This window comes from Ailuropoda melanoleuca, chromosome 8 (genome assembly GCF_002007445.2).
Source record: "Ailuropoda melanoleuca isolate Jingjing chromosome 8, ASM200744v2, whole genome shotgun sequence".
NCBI classification, from domain to species: domain Eukaryota; kingdom Metazoa; phylum Chordata; class Mammalia; order Carnivora; family Ursidae; genus Ailuropoda; species Ailuropoda melanoleuca.
In genome coordinates this window covers 88,395,159-88,415,485 of record NC_048225.1, presented here as the reverse complement: position 1 = coordinate 88,415,485, position 20,327 = coordinate 88,395,159, and the positions used below count along the sequence as shown (strand labels likewise).

Below are 20,327 nucleotides of genomic sequence, written 5' to 3'. Positions count from 1 at the left end.
CACCCAGAGGATTTTTGAGGTGTATTTGTATGTGGTCAGGTGGGGCAGGGGGACTTCTAAATTGGCTTGAGATTTTCTTGCACACGGACAAACAAAATCAGAAAATGAGCGAAAACAAAGCGAGGCCTTCCTCCCAGGCCTGGTAATTGCTGTTTTTTAGGTCCTAAATGAGCTCTGATCCAGGCCAATCAAGTCATTTCCACAATAACCCTTGAATCCGAATATGAAAACCCTGACTCTCTGGACAGATACGCAGGTCCAGTGGGGAGCAGAGGCGTTGGTGAGATGTCTAGGCCTGGAGCCCTCCAAGGCAATTAGGGTGGCAGGATGGCACTCGGGGGACAGAACGGAGGGCTTTCAGTTCAGCAGAACTGGTTTGATTGTGCTCTGCCACTTACCAGTCGTGTGATCACAGACAAGTCACTTTATCCATTAGGATCCAGTCAGGAAAACAGAAGCCATTCTTAGTCTTTCAACAGAGGGTATTTAATTACACAGACAATGGAAGAGCTAGAGACAAATGGGCGTGGGGGAGCTTGGGGACCAGCACAGCAGGAAGCTGCTGTCCCCGGACCCAGGGAGGGGCGTGTCTTATCAGAGTTCGGAAGCTGGGGCTGTCCCCGGGGAGCTGTGACCATGATGGGAGGAAAAGTCAAGGGGGAGCTAGAGTCATGGGGGAGACAAAGAACAGCTGGAGATGCTATTCACAGCAGAGAGAGAAGAGGAGAAATCCCTGGACTTCTCTCTTCCTCCAGTCTTGCACAAGTGGCCCCCACTGGCAGAGCCTTCTAGAGGGCAAAGGAGCGCGGGAAATTAGTCCTCTCTGATACAGGACAAAGCAGGGTAAGGGCAGGGAATAGATCTAAGAACAAACAGGTACATGGCTTTGCATAGCCACTAATGTCTCTAAATAATTTGTATCTAATGATTAATCACTAATTACTGCCAACCCTGGGGCTCAGTCATGGAGCTAGACTGGCCGAGGGACACTCTCAGTTGTCGGGGAGGGGAAGGGAGTGTGGTGGCACATACGTGCCTCCTGTGCATTTAGCTCCTTGCGCTCCAGCTGTCCATTTAACCCCAGGTGGCTGCGGGCGAGCTTGGCTTCCAACGGAATGTAGCTCAGACTGTGGTCTCTGTGGGAAGCCTTGCTCCAAAAGCACTCTCTTAGTTTGGGTTCCTCCAAAACCAACCTTGGGACAGGGACCTAGGTGCAAGTAGTTTATCTGAAAGGTGATCCCAGAAAATAGGAGGGAGGGCATGGGGAAGGAAGACAAGGAAGGGAGAAAAGCCAATAAAGTGAATGAATGAGCAGATTTCTCTGGGCAACTGGGTTTGGTCCTGCTGGAGACCCTCTGAAAAATTATGTGGATACACTTAAGAACCATCCTGTCCCTCACTGGGGGAGGGGTTTCACATAGAGAGTAACTTTTCCTTGACTTCTAGACTGTGTAGGGTGGAACAAGCTCCCTCGATGCTGGAGAAAGCCCTCTGGCAGAGAAGAAGCTGCTGCCCCTGTGGGGGATACAGGTAGGCCATGGAAGCCTTGCACAAGCAGCATGTGCATAGTCACGGAGCCCAGAGGAAGTAGAAAAAAAAATCCCTAAAGTGTGTTATTAGGTAGTAAGAGGGGTCATTCTCACCTTTGCCTCTTGGCTCCAGGACCTGGGTTATCTGACTTTGGGGGAAGTAACACTGTACATTGGCCACTTCATCCTATAGGATAGCATCCCAACTTTATAGGGTATGGGGGCCAAGTAAGCATCATGGAAAAGGGACTGCCCTACCAAAGATGTGGTCATAGATGAATGCAGCCACTTCCAAAACCTTGGTAAGGTAGGGAGGAAGCGAAGAGTCAGGGGGCATGGAAAGAAATACCCTGACCTCTCTCCTCCATTTCTTCCCTCTCCAGTCTCCTACTGGTGCCTTTCATTGGCTGAGCTCAACCGGAAGCAGAAGGAAGTGTTGCCTGGATGGTGCAGTCCACAGAGGTCCATCTTCTGAAGAACAGCACAGGGCAAAGAGAGCCAGAAGGATGGGGCAGAAGGGTGGCAATGAGAACACAGTCTGATTGATTGCTTCCAGAATGGCTCTCTGCTTTCTGTCCATTCCCACAGTCATCATCTTTGTTCCAGCCTCGTCATTCCACCCCTAGACTATTGGGACAACCTCCTAACCCATCTCCCTGTCTCCAATCCTCCATTCCTAATGTCTGCAACATAGAGTCCGTCCATTCCCATTTCAGAGAACTGTGTTCCCCATTCTCTACTCATGACTGACGATGGCCAGGTAAAAGGCAATTTAGGGGACAAAAAGATGATTCCAAGACTTCACATCTTATTTTTAGTAATGAGGATAGATATTAAGAAGCAGAAATGGATAATTTCACCATAAAAAGGTGTGGTTAAAAAGATGTGTAAACTTGAGTCTTTCATGCCTTAGCATCATAGTCGAGGCTCTTCTCAGGCCAAATTTTCCCTTCCAGATTTGTTTTCTAAGACTTGTGTTCTACTCCATTGTTCCATGTACCTTGGGTCCCAGCCCTGCTGATCGCCTGACATCCTTTGACTGCACATACCATCCACGCTGAGAATTCTAGGTCTTTGCTGTTCTTCCAGCCCAGAAAGCCCATCCCCAGCCGGCCCTGGTGGTTGTCTGGTCAGCTGCTCATAGTTAGTGGAGCCAGATTGCCAGACTTGTAAGACCTCATAATCCGAGTGTGGTACGTAGACCAGCAGCACAGCAGCACCTGGAAGCTGTTAGAACGCTAACTCTTGGGCTCACTGTACCTAGAAGCAGAACCCTGCATCTGGACCAGATCTCCAGGTGATTCCCATGTGCTTGAAAGTCTGAGAAGCAGCAGATATTTTCTGAGCAACCTAAGTGGGGCTTGTAGTTTGGGCAGGGCAGCTTGGCTCCTTACCTGATCTCCCTAGAATAAAGTTGAGGGGGCTCAGTTTTTAGTTCGTCGTAAACCACTTGTGTTCTTAGCTCTGAAGTTATGAGGGGGCTAATGAAATGGTTAAGAGAATGCGCTTTTGCATGATACAGCCATGGGTTCAAATCTCAGCTCTCCCACTTACTAGCTTGGGGCTTTAATAAAGGCAGTTAACTTCTCTCAGTCCCAATTTTCCAAAGTATAATGTGTTAATGATATCACGGCATAGAGTGAGGATCAAATTAAATCAGATGTGTACCCTGTTTAATAAATGGTAACTGCATTTGTTATTTTGCAAAGCCATGAAGCAAAGTCACTGGGCAAGAAGCCCTTGTGTGGGAAGGTCTTGGCTATTTAGTGGTGGGAGGGGCAGGTCTTTGGTGATATAACAGGAGCCCAAGGGCCTAAGAGTGGAAAATCAGAGAAAACAAAGGTGTATCCAAGAGCAGTTTAGTCTACCTGGCTGAACAGATGCTCTCCTGACGGACCAATGTCTGCAGGCACTATCTGGAAGGTAGGGGGTATCCTGGTGAGCTCCCTGGAGGTAGTGTTATGAGGATTGGTGACCCCTCCTCTTATGGTACAAAGTCCACTGTATCTGATAAGACAGCACTAAACAGGAGATAGGCCACCATCCTCCTGGATGGCTCATCTCAAATAACTGTTACTGTCCAATGTCTTACTTGTACTCCACTACTTATGAATTACTCATATGTCCATCATCTCTTTTAACTGGGAATGTGACAGGGTTTAGCATGCTGTTCAAATCTCTCATGACTGCCCACTTCTGCTGATTCACGCAGGAAAAATAATCCAGCCCAGAGTAAAAAACAAACCTTGAGCGTGTTTCCCCAGACATTTTGAGTAAGAAATAGAAGGAATTTGGGGCTCATGAGGTGTTTTCACCCCTCCTTCCTGTTGAAGGTTGTGACTTTGGAAAAGAAGGGAAGCCTCAGGACAGGAGCAGCTGGCTTTGCAGAGGGCTTTCAGAGTATGGAATTGCTGGATTTAACACACCAGAGTGATGGGCTGCTGGCATGGAGGGAGTGAAATCTCAGGAAGTGTGGGGTTTGGGTCTGGATGTTTGCCAAAACCATCTCGAAGACTTTAAAGGGGCATTTGTGACTGTGGAGAAAAATGCCCAGAGAATAATGGAAAGCTCAATATGATCAATGGCACACAGAGCAACATTTCATTTTCAAATGAAAACAAGAAGGAAGGGGTTGGGAACATTGTAGACTCTAGACCCGACTGCACAGGGTGTGGGCCACACAAGCGAGCTGAACTTGAATGTTAATGTAAGAAGGAAAATATGTATGCAGATTTATTTTCCTCATCTTGTAGGTTTATGTCAAACTGAGGTCTGTCACTGCTGCTGAGAGGATTCAGCCCAGGGGGTCTGCTGTATGTCCTGTTCCAAGGAGGCAGCCCAAGACAGTGGGTAAGTCTTGGCCTCAGGAGTTCATATCCACTCTAGTGCCCACCCTGGCCTGACCTAGCTTTCCAGAGGCACAGGGAAGTCCAAGGTTTCTCCAAAGTCACAGAAAATATCACAGGGGTAGAGAAGGAGCTGCCTAGACAGGAGACCGGAGGGAGCTGGCAGTGAGGTGGGAGGGAAATTAGGAGCAAGTGGCATCTTGAAAGCTTGAGGATGGATTTGATGAGTGATCACATGGGCTGGAGAGAGGGAAGATGTGCTGTTCAGGGGAGAGCAGAAGGGGCCTCTGAACCCTGGTGGGATGGAGTGATAGGTGGTGGCAGACTGGGGGCTGGTCCCACCTGCTGTGAGGTGTTGGGAAGTCCATTGACCTCTCTCTGTCTTGCCCTTCCTAGTGTTATGGTTAAATGATTTTTTCTCTTTATTTTCTTTTAGTTTTTAAAAAAGTCTTTATTTTTACATTTGTGTTTATTTTTATTTTTTAGATTTTTTATTTAAATTCAATTGAGTTAACATATACTGTATTATTAGTTTCAGGGGTAGAATTTAGTGATTCACCAGTTGCATACAACACCCAGTGCTCATTACATCATGCCCTCCTTAATGCCCATCACCCAGTTACCCCATCCCCCTATATATCTCCCTTCCAGAAATCCTCAGTTTGTTTCCTATAGTTAAGAGTCTCTAATGGTTTGTCTCCCTCTCTGTTTTTAATCTTATTTTATTTTTCCTTCCTTTCCCCTATGTTCATCTGTTTTGTTTCTTAAATTCCACATGAATGAAATCATATGGTATTTGTCTTTCTCTGATTGACTTATTTCACTTAGCGTAATACCTTCTAGTTCCATCCATGTCATTGCAAATGGCAATATTTCGTTCTTTTTGATGGCTGAGTAGTATTCCATTGTGTGTGTGTGTGTGTGTGTGTGTGTGTATGTATGTATGTGTGTATTTATATATATACACCACATTGTCTTTATCCATTCATCTGTTGATGGACATCAGGGCTCTTTCCATAGTTTGGCTATTATGGACATTGCTGCTATAAACATTGGGGTGCATATGCCCCTTTGGATAACTATTTTAGTTTTAAATGAGTCTATGATTAAAGAGTTGACTTTAAATTGGAAATTCAGTCTTTCTTTTTTTTAAAGGTGATAGAAGTTTATTGAATATACTGTAAGGAAGCAATGGGCAGGACAGCAAAGGAGGGACTGTCTACCACGAGGCAGTGATGGGGGGGCTGTAGTTAAAGGGGTGAAGGTGAAGAGGTATGGGAATGTCTGGCATTTTCCAGAAATTCAGTCTTTTTTTTTTTTTTTAAGATTTTATTTATTTATTTAACAGAGATAGAGACAGCCAGAGAGAGAGGGAACACAAGCAGGGGGAGTGGGAGAGGAAGAAGCAGGCTCACAGCAGAGGAGCCTGATGTGGGGCTCGATCCCATAACGCCGGGATCACGCCCCTGAGCTGAAGGCAGACGCTTAACCGCTGTGCCACCCAGGCGCCCCCAGAAATTCAGTCTTAATTCAACAAGCATTTATTGAGCACCTGGAAAACTCAAGGTTCTTACTGTGTTCAAGGCACCCTGGGGATCACACCCCTGGTTTAGAACTCTGGATTTGTCATCCACTATAGTTTGATCTTGGATGAGTCATTCGTGTTTCTAGATCCTTCAATTCCTCATGTGTTCTGATGGTTATTGGGCACTGAGTGCCCCATCAAGGTACCAGGATGTGGAACAGGACTTACAGAAGTTGTATAATTTATTCAGAATCTCAGATCTGTGAGCCATGGAGATTTCCATGCCTGTTTGCTACCTTCTCTAGCAACAGAAGAGCACTGCCAGGGCTATGTGTCTCCACCATAGAGTACACCTAGTGAATTATACTTAGTTATGCATCTGTCTTTCCTGCTGGGTGTAAGATTCTTTATTGAATGAATGGCTAATACTTGCCTTTCATTCTGTGTTTTGTAAAAATGAGAGGTTAGGTCAGGCCCTATGCCTCTCACCAGAGCAATGTCCTCTTGGCCCTTACACTGGTAAGAGAAGGTCCTAAGAGAAGCAGGTGGAAAAGAGGCAGAAATGCTCAAGCGAGCTATGTAGGAGCACTGGGCTTTGGAGCAGGAAGGCTCTCAACAATCATCTGGAACAGTGGCTCTCCAAAGACAGGGGTATCTTCAAGTTGGAGTGAGGCCATAAGCATTTTATTTTCAAATAATAACTGATAGAAGTTGTAGAATTTTTTTTACATCATCATTTTTCTGGAACAACATCATTTTTCAGGTAACCCCAGGTCATCCATGGGTCATGCATATCACATACATCTGAGAACAGATCTCAACCTATTTCCCACTTCCCCCCCGCTTTGTATTTGTTAGGATGCAGATTGTGTTACTCTAACAAAGACCCGGAGCTGGAGCTGGCACAGATCTTCAGAAATCTTGAGAGCTAGTTGTTAAATATATTCCTCATTAAAAATTAAATTATGTAAACTTGAAAGGAAATAAGACATATTAAAAACAAAGTAATGAATACTCAGAACCACTTCTTAGTTATTTTACCACATTTTACCGTTTTCTGTGCTCTTAGGGTGATTTACGTCTATTGCATGTGCGCGGCAGCGCAGCTCCGTATGGTGTGATTCTGCAACCCCACAGTTCTGACCATCTAGACTCCTTTGATCCTGCTGCTGGCATTTCAATGCCTGCATTGCATCCTGGGTCCAAGGAGGCTTGCCTAAGCTCTACCATCCTGCCTGTACACCAGCCAGAGGAAAGAGGAGAAACAGGAGGGGAGTTTCATTTCTTCTCTCTTCAATGCATGGTCTTGAATTTGCACACATCACTTCTGCTGATTTCCTACTGGCCACACCTAGCTGCAAAGAAGCCTAGAAAATATGGCCTTCATCTGGGATGCTAAAACTGTCCCTCTAGAAGGCAAAAATGGATACTGGGAAACAGCCGACACTCTCTGTTATAACATTTTGATGGTTCTCAGCTAGCTTTAGGCCACCAAATGCTCTCTCCTACCCTCAGCACACCTCTTCTGAAGGCCTATTACAGGGTTTTAGGAAACGCTCCTGCCGGTGTCTGTAGCTGTTATAAACATGGCACCTTCTAGCCAATCTCACATCCTCAGCCTCCAGACAGTGAAAGGAGACTCAGACACATGAGCCAGGACCATCTCTTCTAGAGAGAGCACCAACAGATAAACCCTGGCACAGAGGCCACCCCTGCCCTCCATTCAGGGCTGAGCTGGGCTCAGGTGGGGAGGAGTTAATGATACCATGAAAAATTAGACAGTACCTGCCTCAAGGACATTCTAGTCCAGGTGAAACCCTTATTCCTGGAAGATCACTAAATAGTACAGGCAATAACTGGTAAAGACCAGGTAGCTCCTTTCTGGGGGTGCCTGGGCGCCTTAGGTCATGATCCCCAGGTCTTGGGATCTAGCCCCACACCGGTCTGTCTGCTCGACCAGGAGCCTGCTTCTCCCTCTCCCTCTGCCTGCCGCTCTGCCTACTTGTGCTCTTTCTCTCTCTCTCTCTGTGTATGTGTCAAATAAATAAATCAAAATCTTTAAAAAATATTAAAAAAAAAAAGGCCAGGTAGCTCCTTTCTAATTTTAAATTCTGGGCAGAGAATTAGTTCTCATGAACAACCAATTCATTGTTGGACTAAGCTCTTGTTTTTAGCTTTTACAGTTGTAATCAAATAAAACTTACAACAAAGTTAGGCTGACATTAGTTAAAGATCTACCTAATTGTTGTGCTGCCTGTTAATTAGGCAGAAATGGTAAGCAATTCACATAAATGACTGTAATTAGCATTATTTTTACATAGCCAAGCAAAGTTTCTAATTCTCCCTGTTATCCTGTGTAGTTTATTGGTTGTCACTCTTGGCTCCAGCCATAACTAATACTTATGTAGGATACCCTGGCTCTCTCCGACCTCTGACCTGTGCCCAGATGGCCTCTCCTCCCCAACAAGCCCCCTTCATACTGGGAAGTGGCAAGGCAGAGTGGTCAGGCACTTGGGCTCTGGAGTCAAAATGCCTTCGCAACTCATCTCATGACTGAAGCTGGGTGAACTTAGTGAATTGTTTTATCTTTCACTTCCTCAGAATTGTCCATATATAATTCCTGAGAATGTGCCTAAGTCATGTTGGTTGTTTTGAGCTCATTTATTCCTTCATCTATTCAATAAAGGATTTTGGCATCTGCTGTTAACCAGGAGCTGCTCTAGGTGCTGAGAATTAATAGTGAACCAAACAAAGTCCCATGGTTTGCATTTTAGAGAAGGGAGACAGACAAGTAACAACTATTGAAGTTTACAGGTGGTGGTAAGTCTGATGAAGAAAACAAGGCATGCAAGGTATAAGGGTGAAGGAGGTTGCTATTTTAGCAGAGGAAGTGTATCAGTCAGAACATATTAGGTCAAACTACAGTAACAAACAACCCCCAAATTTCAGGGCTTATTGTTTTGTTTTTGCTACATGTCCACTGTGGGATACATGCTTGTCACTTTGGGACCCAGGCTGACTAAGTCTTTATGTTCTGAACTGTCTCTGGTCATTATAGCAGGCTGAAGGGGGAGTGCGATCACTTATGTCTGGAAGTGACATTGACCTGCCTTCAAGGGCTTGGCAGAGAATGCAAGATCCTACCTTGGGCCTGGAAAGAAGGGAACCAGAAATATTGAGGTTCTGAGTAATCTCCATTTGCTCCAAATATGTTCTCTGTTCTTTGCTGCCCTGCTGTGTACTCTTGACTCTGAACTCCGTGGACTATATCACTAGGGCTCTCTTGCCTTCTGGTTCCTGGTTGTATTTGGCCGAAAGCATGTAGCTTCAGGTCACCCGAGGGTAGGAAAAGGTAGGTACTTGTTCTGCTCTCTGCTCAGCCACAGTTCCAGCATAGTCATGCCCATGGCGGCAGCTCTCAGACGGATTCTGGTAACACCATTTCCTTGTCTTGTCCTTCAGGACTAAGAATAAGGTGGTGTTAGCCTCCTAGTATTGCTAATCCTTCGGGCCTCAAAATCTCTTCTTGGTTCCTTCTGTGAATAGTACCTTCAAGAAAAGAGCTCTTCGAAGATTGTACCTGAGTTAACATTTGAAGTGAAGGAGAAAGTCAAGCAGGTATCTGGAGAAAGATGGTTGAGTAGACAGGGCAGACCTGGAAGAGGAGGTGGGGGAGTGGTACTGGGCACATTCAGAGACTAGGAACCAGGCAAGAGTGGTGGGGCATTAGTAGGAGTTGAGAGCAGAGAGGTGGGGGGCCTCTCTGATTATAATCAGATTCTTCTGGGGGGATGGGAGGGATTTGGGATTTCATTCTGAGTGACTTAGAAAACCATTGGTGCTTTTTGGGCAGGTGAGTACATGATCTGGCTTACAGTTTTAAAGGATCAGTCTGATTTTAGGGACCAAATGGAGGTGAGAAGATCTGATAGGAGGCTAGTGCAGGAGTCTCAGAGGGAGGTATGGTGGCTTGGCCCAAGGTGAGAACAGTAGAGGTGGTGACAAGGGGCCAAATTAGGATTACATGTTTAGGAGAGATAACGCAAGATGTGTTGACTGATTGGATGTTGGCATGAGAGAAGAAACTCTTCTGAGAGGAAATATTGAGAGGAGAGCAGTTTTGGGAAAAGTGAGGGTAGAAATTGAGTGTCCAGTTCCATTCGTAGTGTAAATTAAAGGTACCTATTAGACCTTGCAGGGGAAGGTTAAGTTAGCAGTTAGAGGGGAGAAGTCAGAGCTAGGAATAAAAATTTGATGATTTCTAGTGGCAGGTGGTACTTAGAGCCAAGATACAGCTGAGCTCTCCTAGGGAGTGAGAGCAATAGAGAAAAGGTCCAAGAATCACGTGCTGGGTATTCTAACGTTTAAAAATTCAGAAGATAAGGAGATGCCAGAAAAGGAGATTAGGAAGGAGGTGCCGAATAGGAGGGAAATTAAGTGAAGAAAATATTTCAAGGAGGAGGGTGTATTAACTGCATCAAATACTACTGACATACTGAGTTAGATGAAAACACTCCTTCAGGTCTTAAGTTGTCTGTCCCCTCCTCCAAGAAGTCTGTTCTAACCCCTGAGTGGATTCAGTAGCCTTCCTCTGTGCTCCCACACACCCACGGCTTCCTCTCTCTATTGTAACTACCTTTCGTCATGTCCATCTCCTCCACTGTACACAGAATTCCTTGAGGGTGGGGATGGTGTCTTACTCATTAACGACTCTGAGCTTGATATCATGCACTTAGTAATGTTAATATTAGTTCACAAAACACATGAATCAGGCAAGATGCTCTACGTACCCGTTCTACCCCTACAACTGACATATAGTCACTGTCCAGGGTTTCAAATTTTATTCCCAAGAGTTGAAGTTCCCTATTTTTTTCAACTTGAAGGGGCTTGAAGATTCGTGGACTCCTTTAAAGCATTCCCATTATAGTAGTTGATATCCCACCAATGTTCCTCTTTCTTTTCATGCTGAGAGGTTCTGGGACTATTTTCACTGGTTGAGCAACTTAGGTACCACAGGACGGGGCTGCAGAAAAATGGAGATAGAGATTTATAGATTGTCTGCTTTGGTGGTGACTCACTGGATTCTGAGGGAGAGACAGTGGGTGGGGGGAGAGAGGAGAGAGGTAGAGAGAAGGGGGGAGAGAGAGATGCAGGCAGGGCTGGAGAGAAGAGGGAAGAAGGGAGGCAAATTGGGAGGGAGGGAAGGATGGAGAAGGAGAGACACAGCATAGAGGTAGTGGCACAGTAAGTATAAACGAGATGGCTGTGGGGAAATGAGCTTTTTCTCCTCTGGCATCTTGGAAATGGTCTAGCTTCATTTTAAAAAAGGGAAGCTGAGGCCAAGAAGTTGATGACTTACCCAAGACTTGGTGGTAAGAGCTGGCCTACACCATATTCCTTACGTCTCTCAGGTCAGTGCATTTTCTGCCATGTGCTGGTGACTTTGGAGATGGGAAGAGTTGTCTCCTGCCCCAGGCAAATATCTTCCACTTTATTCAGTGATACCTGGAACTACTTTAAAAGACAACCTTCTTATTCCACAAATGAGAGAAGCAAGGTTAGCATTGCAAATGATAGGGGAAAGAACAGTTATGGGGATGCTTCTGTGCTGAGGAATAAATGATAGTAGTTCCTTAGGGGACAGCCAGGGGGGTGAAGATACCCCAGTATCTGGCTGGAAAGAGGGCAAGAAAGGATAAAAGGAAAGATTAGAGCTGTGGAATTCAAACTGAAATTGGGTGGGTGAGAGGAAGGAAGGCAAATCTAGCTATTTGATCCTGGTCATAAACAGAACCATCTCATGATGAAATGACCTGAGTGAGCACACTTTAGAAGACAGAAGAAAGGGAGAAGCATAGTTCTCATCCAACTAGTGAGACCGTGAGGTCTGAATCTTGATTCCCTCCTACTAGGGACAAGGGGTTTCCCAAGGAAGGCTCAGGTTAGTGGAGTTTGAGCGTGACCAACTAGGATCTGAGCTGGGACATTCTCCTTGTGGTGACTGCTTTAATATTCTCCTGGACAGCATCCATTCTGCCCTCTTGGCCATTGGCAGCTGGGGGGAGGGTGGTTCAGGCCTTGTTCAGATCTCCAAAGCTAGGTGATCCTGGGGTTCAGCAGTGGGCTTGGTCCCTAGGCTCATGAGCTTAGTGTTCCAGGGTTTGCTTGAGTCTGGGGGTTTTGCCAGACTCTGTCTCACCTAGCTCTTTCTAACAGTGTGAATTTCCAAGCCCAGTCATTTCTACATAGAGCCTGGAAGCTTTACCTCCTCTCTCAGTGAAGGTTTAATAGCAGAGTGCTGAAACCGGGCTTGTTGCTAAGCCTTCATTATTTTCACAACGTATATACTACAGGACTCCTACTAACATACCATGAAGCATTGTCCTAATTAAAACTAAATGACTCATGTCAAATTAAATGAGCAGAGTACATTGGGTTAGCCAGGGCTCTGGTTTGCAATTGCATGTTTGTTTCCTTGTTAATTGGCCCAGTTCAATCATCTACAGCAGCCTTTTCTTCTCATCAATACAGATTACTGATGCTTCAGACCTGATCTGCTGGGGAGCCCTGGCCTAGGAGACAGGATACCTGACAAGTGGTCCCACTGTGCCATCTTGTAAAGCTGTTGAACCACCCAGTGCTGAGTATCTCCTGGAGCAAAGGAAGCGCGATCTTCACCACCTACCCTCTTCTTGTGGATGTTGCAAATGCACTGTAAATTAGGGACATCGCAAGAGCTCCTATGTGTGCTCCCCTCTGGAAGGGCTTCATTCCAAAGTTAAGCACTTTCTAGGTCTTTGAAGGCTAGTATATGAGTCAGGATTTTACCAGAGAAATGAAATTGGTAGAATGTATGATACTGTCATATATATAGTATATGTATATAGTAGTGTATACATTTGTATATACGTGTGTGTGTGTGCGTGTCAAGAGATTTAGTGCAAGGGCTCGGCTTACACAACTGTAAGCGTTGGCTGGGCAACCTATAGGGTAGGCCTTCAGGAAGGGCAGACTGAAAACTCTCAGTAGGAGCTGAAGCTGCAGTCCCCAGGCAGGATTTCTTCTTCCTCAGGGAAACCTCAGTTGTACTTGAAAGGTCTTTCAACTGATTGGATCAGACCCACCAGGATTATTGAGGATATTCTCTTGAAAGTCAGCTGGTTATAGATGTTAATTACACCTACAGAATACCTTCACAGAAGCACCTAGATTAGTGTTTGCTTGAATAACCAGCTATTACCAGCCTAGTTAAGTTGACGGACAAAATTGACCATTGCAGCTAGAATCTGGAAGTGATCATCCAATTTAGCAATATTGCCTTCACTTGGTTTAGGTGGAGAGAAAATAATACTATTATGTCCGTGGGTTCAGTTGAGTTTTTAGAGAGAGATTCTCTTCCAAATGTTTCATTCATTCACTCTTCCATCAGACATAATTTGGAGCCTCTGCACTGAGGTAGGAGCTAGAGGCACATGGATGAATGAATGGTGGTTAGTCTATGCCACAGTGGAGCTTACCGTATGGTGGATGAAATGAGCATATACACAGAGGACAACATGGTGAATGCGACGAGGGAGATATGCATGTGGATTTCAAGAAACCTCACCCAGGGAAATCAGAGGGGGCTTCCAGGAGGAGGTAATGCCTGCATGTGGAAGATGGGGAAAGGGGAAGAAAGAGGGGCATGTGTATAGAGAGGCCATCCCAAGCGGAGAGGACACAAAGTTAAGCAAATGCACCAAGGTGAGGGGTGCCATGGATTTGTCAGGGACTATAAGCAGGTTTGTGGTCCAGGAATGAGGAGAATGAGGTGTGGAGATTAGCGAGGCTGGGGAGATGGCAAGGACTGCATTCTGAAGAGCCTCATAGAGGAGTTTGGACTTACCTGCAGGTGGCAGGGACAACTTTGTCACCTCACCTCTGCATGTTGAAAGGGCCCCCTTGGAATCTGTGGGAAAGATGGGATTAATGGGGACAAAACTAGGGAGAGGAAGGCCCATTAGAGGCTAGCAATACTGAAGGTCACGACCAGAGCAATTATTTTAGGTTTGGAAGGAAGGCATCCAGAAATACTTGGGAGGTGAACTCCACAGAATTGGGTGGTTGGTTGGACCTGTGGGTGTGTAAGGAGAAGCAAGAGGTAGAAGATGGAACTATTGCTTCGAGGGAGGGCACAGGGGGAGGAAAAGATTTATAGAGGAAGCTGATGAGCTCAGTTGGGGATATAATGAGTTTGAGATGTCTGAGGGACACACAGCTGCCGGTTGTCGGCTTGACATGTGGATGTAGGGCTCAGGGAAGAGACCTGGGCTGGGAATTTGGGACTGTAGGTGTTTGGAAGCCATTAAAAATAGGTGGTAGTACGAAGCATGCAGTAGATAAGATCATCCAGAAGCAGACCCATGAGACAGACATTGTTTCCAATTCACAGATGAGAAAACTGGGTTAAGGCTCCTATTTTGTGAAAAAAAGGGCAAACACCAGCGGGAAGTGCATTTGACATGTGTTATCATTTTCCCCTACTTGTGAATGAATGCTACTAGGTTAGCACTGAGATGCAGCCCTCTCTCCCCTGGGATAGGACTAGGACTCAGGGAGGTCACACAGCTCCTGGGTGTCATGTGTGGCTAGAACACATGCCCTCTAAATTCCAACCAGGTCTTTCCCCCTCTGTGTGGTGCATAGGGGGCAATTTTGACTGTGTGGATGAGGGAGAGCACCTGTGGTACTGGGGACCTGGGGTCAGCAGGGTGGTGGGAGGCTTTCAGGCAGGAACTCCAAGCAAGAAGGGGAGAGGTCCCAGGGAAAGGGGCCTGGGCTGTTCGAACTGCACAGCACGCAGGCATGCCACAGAGCTTTCTCTCTCACACCAAGGCATGTGATGGTCCAAGTGAATGCACGACCCCCCTACTACCGGTGGTGTTCAAAAAAATAACCTCAGTTGTCATTAATCGCTTAGTATAATTTAGAATCAGCATGAAAAAGAGGGAAAGAAATGGTGAGCAAGGGAAAGAGTTCACCCAGGAGGGAGACAGGGCAGCCTCTGAAAGACTCCCTGAGCTGTGCTGACAGCCAGGTTTACCTGGACCTCTGAGCTGCAGCCAATGTTTTGGTAGCTAAGGAGTCCCATGTGGGTAATCTGACCCTAACCTGACTGCAGTGGTCAGTGAGCCCTGCTCTGCACAGACCATTCAGCGAGATGTTAGCTACCACCCAGTGTACTTTGCACAAAGGCAAAAAGATGTGTATGGAATCCTGGAACGTTAGTTGCTATAGCAACATCTGTCTTTATTATCACCTAAACCCATTCACTGCATAAATATAGTAACTTTTTGACTTCCCCACCCCCCAGTCCACTTGGTAGGATTTAAAAAGAAATTGCAACAGCCAAAAAATAAAAATAAAAAATAAAAAAGACCCACGAACTGCAGTATCATGGGTGTATGCACAGAAGAGGTTTTGGAGGTGGGGAGAGCATGAGGACACTTGTGGGTGGGGTAGATTTTCACAGGTTGAAAGTTAGTGGAGATGGCTACTCTTACAACCAAAGCAGAAAGGGCAAATTCCTAGAAGTCATGGGACAAATTTGCATGGAATGCTGAAAAAAAAAAGGGGGAATGAAGGAGGAGAGGTACAGAAGAGGGAAATATTACGGTGGAAAGAAGTCGAATTTGTAATCAGATAAAGCTGAGCTCAAATCTTGGCATTCTGCTTATACCTGTTTGACCTTGGGTCACTCAGTCCCCTGAGCCTGTTTGCTCAGGACTGAGCCTGTTTGCTCATCTGCAGAGTGGCAGAACCATATCCCACAGCCTATTTCAGCAACCTGATCTCCTTATATGAGGCCTGAAGACTCCATCTCTAATGTTGGGCCAGAGAGTGAGATGTGCTCACCAGCAGGAGGAGATTTCCTAGGCACCAGCTCTGGTCTCTGCAGTGAATGGCAGAAAGGGACAGGCCCAGCAGGGGCTGGGGAGAGTGACCATCATCAGTCTGGACGAGGGGCTAGGCCAGCCAGCCGGGGCAGGTAAGGTGCAGCAGGGCAGGCAAGGCACAGCAGGGCAAAATAGGGAGTGGGAAGGAGAAGTCTCCTGCCAATGGATGTTCCATGGGTTGTTTTTCCTTCTGAAGACCGAGTTTCTGTATGTGGAGCTATTAACCATTGGGAGGGGGTGGAGAAGGAAGCCATGGACAGAAATCTAACATCTAACAGCCATTTTTGGAAAGCCTGCTATGAGCCAGGCACTGTGCTGAGAACCAGGGGAAGTAAAGATGGACAGACAGTCCCACTGAGGCCAGAGGGAGAGGAAGGACAGAAACTTTTCTCTCACACCCATCCTGACCCCGCCCCCCGGGCTTCTTGCTCCCTGAGTCGAACTATTTTGTTTCATTGGACTCTAAATAACAAAAGCAAACACTTACATAGCACTGGCTACTTGCCAGGCACTATGCTAAGCGCTTCATAAATATTAATTTGTTTAATCCCCACAATGATTGCATAAAGTGGAAACATATTGTCCCACTTTGCAGATGAGTAAACTGAGGCAGAGAGTGACATGCACAGGATTTGTGTGGTCTTATAAAGTACTGGCTCCAAGGGTGAGACCCAACCTGAGAGCTGCTGCTGCTGCTTTTTTTTAAAATAATTCTCATGAGAGAACACAACATAAACATTTAGCCTGAACCTGGCTACACTAAGTGCCTAATAAATGTTGGCTCTTACTGCTATGATTATTATTCTCTAGTGGAACTGCTGTCAGGCCCATGAAGTTCAATCATTTTTTTCTGTTTTTGAAAATGGCTCTCCTTGTCTCCCAAATCTTGGCTTGAGAGAACCTCTTCCCTTTGTGACTGGGAATCTCTAGAAATACATCAATTCCTTAGAAAGGAAGGGGGTGAGGACAAGAAAGGAGCCAGGCAGCAGGACTAGGTCTCTGAAGCCAGAGTCATTGCCCTGGTTATATTCAGACAGGCCTGGGTTCAAATCCTACCTCAGGCATTACTAGCTGCCTCCTGAGGCAAGTCGCTTGAACTTCTGAACATCGCTCGTAGTGCTGTTCTGGTGGTTAAAGGGCAGGAGTGCCGTGCCTGCTACATAGGAAGTGCTTGGTGGAGGTAGCTCTTATGATAGTTAGGATAGTGATGTTGATGGCAAGGATGGTGATGACGAAGATGATGGTTCCTGCTCCCATTTTCTTTCTCTCTCTGCTTCTCATCAGGTTGCTGAAGAGAGGCATGAAAAGCAGTGAGCATCTTGTGCAGGCTCTGAGAGGTCCTAGAGTAAAAGCATCTGTTTAGTTATGTTGAACCTAGATTTCCCAAAACTTATTTGAGCACAGAGTTCTTTAAGCAGAGAACCTTGGGCTGGGAGACAGAGGCTCCTGTACCTAGGATACCATTGTCATAGACTGCAGTGGAGTTGGGCACTCCTGCTGCATCAGGGGAGTGTATAGGCAGTGACCGAGGCTCTTTCTTCCCCTTCCTCCTGTCCTGGAGGGCTGTATTGACCTATGAAGGGTGGTGGTCGGACTGTGCCCTATATTAGTACTAAAATGATGCTACTTTGCCTAAGACTTTCCAGGTTTTAGCTCTGAAAATCCTGCATCTTGGGAAAGCCTTAATCCTGGAAGAATTGGCTCGGAAGGACACCCCAGTTTACTCCCTTTCTCTGCCCCCTCCATCATCTTCATGAGGCTAGACAGCTTCCCCTGGCTGAGAGTGCAAATATAGTGAGTGGGAATACAGATGAGAATATAAATATGTGGATAATTCAGAATATGATAACTCTGGATCCAGATGAAAACCCAGCTGTGATAACTGGATATATAAATAAGAATGCAAACTCCACGGTAAGAAAACAGCTTCTATGATTCCCGCAAAGACCTCATTTTCCAATACCATGGCTTCCAGTCAAGCCACCAATCCCTTTCTTGTGCTGAGGGCAAGACTAGTTTGCTGACCTCTGCAGGGGAGGGAGGGATCCTAGTGGGTGTGTTTCAGGAAGCTGGCCCTGCCAGCCTGGGGAGAAAATGCTGAGATGAGTGCAAGCTGGAGGCACTGAAGACTCTCATCCTGGCTGGCTGGGCACTGTGGCAGGTGACAAGGTACTGATGGAAGCACTGTTTATCACGTCAACAAGGCATGAACCAAGGACCTTTGATGTCTCAGCCCATTTCCCTGCCAGGCACTAGCTTTATCCTCCTTGTAGATATCATGGGGCCATTGCTCTAAAATTAGGAGGAATAGAGCATCTATTTAAGTCTTTCCCACTCACTTGTAGAGCTGTCTTGTCTTCCCCATGCCCCTTCATATCTTCCTTTTCTCAGTGTGCTTTGTTAAAATTGTGATCAAGTCTCCAAATGTCTTTATAGCTTCTTCTAGACTGTTTTGGTTACCTGCTACTGCATAATAAGCCCCCCAAAACTTACTATGCTCACAAATTCTATGGATCAGGAATTCTAACAGAGCGCTGTGGGGATGGCTCGTCTGTTTCAGGATGTCTGGGGGCTGCAGCTGGGAATATTTGAACAACTGGGAATAGCTTTATTATTATTATTATTATTTTTTAAAAGATTTTATTTATTTATTTGACAGAGATAGAGACAGCTAGCGAGAGAGGGAACACAAGCAGGGGGAGTGGGAGAGGAAGAAGCAGGCTCATAGCAGAGGAGCCTGATGTGGGGCTCGATCCCATAACGCCGGGATCATGCCCTGAGCTGAAGGCAGATGCCCAACCGCTGTGCCACCCAGGCGCCCCTATTATTATTTTTTTAATAATTTTTAATTATGTTATGTTAGTCACCATACAGTACATCCCAAGTTTTTGATGTAATGTTCCATGATTCATTACTTGCATATAACACCCAGTGCACCAGGCAATACGTGCCTTCCTTAATACCCATCACCGGGCTATCCCAATCCCCCACCCGCCTCCCCTCTGAAGCCCTCAGTTTTGTTTCTCAGAGTCCATAGTCTCTCATGGTTCATTCCCCCTTCTGTTTACCCCCCCTTCATTCTTCCCTTCCTTCTCCTACCGATCTTCCTAGTTCTTATGTTCCATTAATGAGTGAAACCATATGATAATTCTCTTTCTCTGCTTGACTTATTTCACTTAGCATAATCTCTCCAGTCCCATTCATGTTGCTGCAAATGTTGTGAAATAGTTCTTTTTGATGGCTGAGTAATATTCCATTGTATATATGGACCATATCTTCTTAATCCAGTCATCTGTTGNATGTTGCAGCAAATGTTGAGAATTCGTTCTTTCTGATAGCTGAGTAATATTCCATTGTATATATGGACCACAGCTTCTTAATCCAGTCATCTGTTGAAGGGCATCTCGGCTCCTTCCATGATTTGGCTATTGTGGACAAATGCTGCTATGAACATTGGGGTGCATATGGCCCTTCTCTTCACTACGTCTGTATCTTTGGGGTAAATACTCAGTAGTGCAATTGCTAGATCATAGGGTAGCTCAGTTTTTAACTTTTTTTTATATTATTATTTTTTTTGGTGGAAATGATTTATTCTCATCCTACTGATGAGATCTGGGTTCTTTTTTTTTAATGATTTTTTATTATATTATGTCAGTTTTTAACTTTTTAAGGGACCTCCACACTGTTTTCCAGAGTGGCTGTACCAATTTGCATTCCCACTAACAGTGTAGGAGGGACCCCCTTTCTCCACATCCTCTCCAACATTTGTTGTTTCCTGCCTTGTCAATTTTTGCCATTCTAACTGGCGTAAGGTGGTATCAGTGTGGTTTTGATTTGAATTTCCCTGATGGCTAATGATTTTGAACATTTTTTCATGTGTCTGTTAGCCATTTGTATGTCTTCATTGGAAAAGTGTCTGTTCATATCTTCTGCCCATTTTTTGATTTGATTATTTGTTTCCTGTGTATTGAGTTTGAGAAGTTCTCTGTAGATCTTGGATACTAATCTTTTATCTGTGGTGTCATTTGCAAATGTATTCTCCCATTCCGTGGGCTGCCTCTTAGTTTTTTTTGACTGTTTCCTTGGCTGTGCAGAAGCTTTTGATCTTGATGAAGTCCCACAAGTTCATTTTTTCTTTTGTTTCTCTTGCCTTTGGAGATGTGTCATAAAAAAAGTTGCTGTGGCCGATATCAAAGAGGTTGCAGAAAAGAGAAAGCAAGCTCCCCTGTCTCTTCTCACAAGGGCATTAATTCCATTCACAAGAGGTCCATTCTCATGACCTATTTACCTCCTAAGATCTCCACATCCTAATAGCATCACATTAGGGGTTAGGATTTCAGCATATGAATTTGGTGGGCACATATTCAGTTTATAACATATGTGTTGCTTAGAGCTCCAAGAGTAAATGTTCCAGCAAACAAGGCCAAAGCTGCATGGGTCTTTACGATTAGCTTACATAATCCTCTAGGCTGATAGAATCACAAACTCACTT

General features: G+C 45.4%; 1 long non-coding RNA gene across 1 annotated transcript; it reads left to right on the top strand.

The window, feature by feature from the left end:
- The first annotated feature begins 863 nt into the window (after positions 1-863).
- LOC117803430 lies at positions 864-18,513 on the top strand. Its single transcript, XR_004627289.1, has 4 exons — positions 864-1,530; positions 1,913-2,826; positions 4,283-4,379; positions 12,432-18,513. It is a non-coding gene; the product is annotated as an uncharacterized LOC117803430 (long non-coding RNA).
- Positions 18,514-20,327: the final 1,814 nt, after the last annotated feature.